Source organism: Myxocyprinus asiaticus, chromosome 30 (genome assembly GCF_019703515.2).
Source record: "Myxocyprinus asiaticus isolate MX2 ecotype Aquarium Trade chromosome 30, UBuf_Myxa_2, whole genome shotgun sequence".
NCBI lineage: Eukaryota > Metazoa > Chordata > Actinopteri > Cypriniformes > Catostomidae > Myxocyprinus > Myxocyprinus asiaticus.
In genome coordinates this window covers 6,071,728-6,076,727 of record NC_059373.1, presented here as the reverse complement: position 1 = coordinate 6,076,727, position 5,000 = coordinate 6,071,728, and positions in this window count along the sequence as shown.

The following is a 5,000-nucleotide window of genomic DNA, read 5'->3' as shown; positions in this document are numbered from 1 at the left end:
TTTATAAATCTACTGGTGTATCTAGAAGATGAAAAGATATTCACTAAACTGGAGGAGTGGGGAGTAAAACCGATTTCGGCAATCAAACGGCGGGTATGGCCTGGAACAGAGACAGCTGATGGAACAAGATTTCTAAAGGTTCACTTCACTGAGCAAGTGCGGTCACTTCCATATTCTACAAAGTTTGAGACTTTGAGGGGCATGGAATATTTTCGTGTTATTCACGATAGACAAGTGCGTGTCTGTAGACTATGTATTAAACCAGGGCACATATTCAGAGAGTGCCCTGAGTTTAAATGCTTCAAATGTGGCAAGGAGGGATACTACGCGAGAGAGTGTGATGATTGAAGGGGAGAAGAAAGAGTGGAGGAAAGTGGACAAGAAGATGATGGTGAAAGAACAGAAAACAAGCGGACAGAGGAGCAGGACGAGGAGGTTGGCGATGATGTGGAGAGCGAGATGAAGGGCGAAGGCGAGGCTGGCGAAGGTGGCGATAAAATGGAATGGAGATATAGGGCTGAAAGTACGAGCGAGGATGGCGATGATGAGGAGGAGATGGAGCAGAAGGGAGAAAGCGAGGAGGGAGAAGAAGGTTGTGAGAAGGAGAGAGATGGAGTGGTGGAAAAGAAAGAAACAGTACAAGAGCCAAGATCAAGAAGTGGAGGAGTAAGGAGGGAGGAGAGAGGAGAGAGGAGTGGGCTTGAGAAGCGTGAAGATGACAACTAAGAGACTGAGTGCTAAGAGAAAGGCGGAGAAGGACAGAGAACGAGCTGAACAGATTAAAGAACAACGATCGGGTATGTGATGTTTGTTTTAAATGAATGATTGACAACCCTTTGTCTGTTTGCTCTCATGGCCACTGTAACTTCAATTAATGTAAATGGTTTAAGGGATAGGAAGAAGATGAAGGAGTGTTTGTTTATTTTTCAAAGTAATATTATTTGTTTACAAGAAACTAATTGGGATGAGGATAAGGTGAGAGAGGTGGGAGAGGAGTGGAAGGGAGACATATATTATAATAATGGGGCTAGGAATGCAAGGGGGGTAGCAATAATGATTATAAAAGACAGTGTAGAAGATATAAAGGAGGTGTACAAGGATCAGATAGGGAGGATTTTAGTAATTGAGATTAAATATAAGAAGATATAATTTAGATTAATTAATATTTATGTCCCAAACATAGAAATTGATAGGAGAGAAATTATAGAGGTGTTAAAAGCGTTAATTGTGGGCAGGTGTATTGTAGTAGGGGACTTCAATATTAAATGTAGCAGGCTTGATGTGGGGAAGGGGGTAAAATTTAGATGGGAGAAATCAAGGGTGATGTTATAATTATAATAATTTTCTTTATTCATCACACATTATACATTTGCACATATACAGTGAAATTCTTCTTTTTCACATATCCCAGCTAGGCTGGGGTCAGAGTTGATGTTGATGGAGGTGATGAGAGATAAAGGACTGATAGATGTGTGGAGGTATGAGAACCCAGAGAAGAGAGAATTCACTAGGAGACAGATGAGGAATGGGATTTTAAAACAGAGTAGAATAGATTTAGTGTTAGTACAGGGGGAAATTATTAGGTATATAGATGGAATAAGGCACCAGGAAAATAGTTTAAGTGATCATGACGGGGTTAGGTTTAAAATTAAAGTAGGGAGTGAGGAGGTAGGGGGAGGGATGTGGATTTTGAATGCAGGGTATATTGAGGAGGAAGAATATGAGCAACAGATTAGGGATACTTTAGATAAGGAAAATGAGAGGATAGAGGAATATAAGGAAAGGAATAGGATAGATGATAGTATAGGGGGAAGATGGGAGAAGCTAAAGAATAAAGTAAAACTAATTAGTATTAGGCATAGCAAGAAAAGGAGGGAAAAGATGAGGAAGGAAGAGAGGGTATTGAGAGAAAGATTGAGGGTGGAGTTGAGCAGAGCTGAAGATGAGGAGGGATATAGCATGGAAAAATATGTTAAGGTGAAGATGGAATTAGAGAAGTTTGAGAGGGAGAAATGTAAAGGAGCAATCCTGAGAAGTAAGGCGAAGTATGCGCTGGAGGGTGAAAAGTGCACAGGGTACTTCCTAGGATTGGAGAAAAGGAGGCAGAGTAGGGCATATATAAATGAAATAAACACAAAGGAGGGAGTGGCAATAAAAGATTATGTGGATATATTGGAGAGGGTCCAGGAGTTTTACGGGGAGTTATACAAGAGGGGAGGAGTGGAGGAGAAAAGTATAGATGAAGTCCTAGAGAGTGTGGAAAGTGAGTTGAGTGAAGAAGATAGGAGGTGGTGTGATAGGAAAATAGATGAGGAAGAAGTGATAGAAGCAATAGACGGATTAAGAAGTGGGAAAAGCCCGGGAAGTGATGGGATAGGCATAGAGTGGTATAAAGTAAATAAAAAAGAGATAGCACCAATACTAGTGGAGGTATTTAGGGGGATGGAAAGAACAGGGATAGTGCAGGATAGGATGGTAGAGGGGGTGATAACGTTAGTGTATAAGAAGGGGAATAAATTAGATTTAGAAAATTATAGGCCAATCAGTTTATTAAACGTGGATTATAAAATACTGACAAAATTATTAGCAAACAGGATAAAAAGAGTGATAGGCGACATAGTTCAACCAACGCAGAGTTATAGCATACCAGGTAGGGATATAGCAGATACAATAGGGACAGTTAGGGATGTGATTGAGTATATGAAGCAAGACAAAATAGGGGGAATAGTGTTAGGGATAGATTGGAACAAGGCCTTCGATAGAGTAGAGCACCAATTTTTGTATAAGACATTAGAGAAGTTTGGTTTTGGGGGGAGAATGGTGGGATGGGTGAAGAGACTGTATGGAAGTGCACGGAGTTGTGTTAAAGTAAACGGAGTATTAACAGACACTTTTGAGGTGGGGAGGTCGGTGAGGCAAGGGTGTCCACTATCTGCATTATTATATGCTATTGTAGTGGAACCCCTGGCCACACTAATCAAAAGAGACAAAAGGGTAGAAGGGATTGAACTGCCATATGGAGGGAGATGCATAATAAACCAATATGCAGATGACACAACAATCACAGTGAGGGAGGGTGGAAGTGTGGTAAGGGTTTTAGAGTTAGTAAGGAAGTATGGGAGGGCATCTGGAGCTAAAATAAATAAAGATAAATCAGAAATAATGTACGTAGGAGAGGTAGAGAAAATAGACGTGGGATTTAGAGTGGAGGAAAAGTACATGAAGGTGTTGGGAGTGCATTTAGGGGTGGAAAGTAAAGAGGCGAGGGATATGACTTGGGCAGGGGTGATAAACAAGATAAGAATGGTATGTACAGTGTGGAGAGGGAGAAAGTTAAGATTAAAAGGGAAAATAATTGTTGTTAACAGTCTTCTGTTATCAGTATGTGTGTATGTGATGAGTGTTATTGAAATGCCAGAGTGGGTAATGAATGAGTTAAACAAAATTGTGTGTGACTTTATATGGGAAGGGAAGGGGGTGAAAATTGCACAGAAAACACTGGTGGGGAAGAGTTGGGAAGGAGGTTTAAACCTGATGGACTTAGAAATAAAAAAGACCGCAATGAGAATAAAACTTGTACAAAAATATATGGTAGGGAAGTGGAATTATGGGTGGAAGGAATTTTTAAGGAAATACATTGATGATGTAGGAGGAATAGGTGATAATGGCTGGTACATGGGTTTTAAACAGTCAATGACTATAGGGATACCAGAAATTTACAGGGAGGTACTGGAGGCATGGAGGCGTTTTCTACCTAAGGTAGATTATGAGTGTGATGGAATACAAATGTTTGTAAACCTACCCCTGTTTTTAAATGAAAAGTTCAAATATAACAACAAAATGTTATATGAACCCAAATTCATGAAAAGTGGTATAAAGCAAGTAAAAGACATTACTTACGAGGTTATTCCAGGATTTCTCAGAGAGAATTGCATATATGACTCCGTAAGCGAATTTGAGGGGATGGAAAATAAAGAGAAGGGAAATAAAATATATGAAAGAATAAAATCATGTATACCTGTGAAATGGGTTACTATCATTAAGAGACAATGTGTTAATAAAAAAGAACAATGTATGCCTGAGATGTATGTGATGCAAGATGAAGAGAAATATAAAATAAAGGATACGAGCGTGAAAAAAGTGTATAGATGGTTAATAGTTGATGTACTAAAAAAGCCAGCAGCAGAAAAAGTGTGGTGCAGAGTGTTTGAAGACTTAGAGATAAAGAAAATATGGTCCAATTTAAATATAAAATATAACAGCACAGAATGTGAGAACAACGATTTCTTAATAAGGCACAACAGAATTTATACAAATGTGGTGTTAAATAAAATAAACAATGATGTAGATGTGATGTGTGATGTCTGTAGCATTGGTCATGAGAGTTTTTTACATAATTTTTTGGAATGTGACGCTTTAGTTGATTTTTCAATTTTTTGAAAGCGCTATTAAAAGAAAATTGGGATGTGGATTCTGATTCAGAGGAAGGGTGGAAGAAAATGTTTTTGTTTGGCTTGTTTGAAAAAAAGGAAAAAGTGAAATTTTGTTTAATTAATTTTGTTTTAAGCCATGCCAGACTTGCAGTTGTTCTCAGAAGGAACTTTTCACACTTTGAGGGGAGGGCGGTAAAAATAAAAGATTTATTTAAAGCAATATTAAAGAGAGACATTGAACTGATCTGTGAATATGGAGGGAAGGAGGTAAAAGAATTTTTTGTAAGTAGGAATAAGTTTATTCATGAAGGGGAGGTGGGAGGAATCTGCATTAATTGGTAAAAATCAGAAGGTTTAATTTCTTGTGCTATAATGATTTTGGAGTTCTAAATGAGATTTCATGAAAAAGAGCTATCTTTGGGTTGGGGAAATGTCAAAGGTATATATATATATATATATCATGTGAAATGTTTTTTTGTTTTCTAGAATGATTATTTGGATGTAAAAGTACTGGTACTCTCTGTAAATATTATATTGAATTATGAAAATGTAATTTTGTGAATTGAA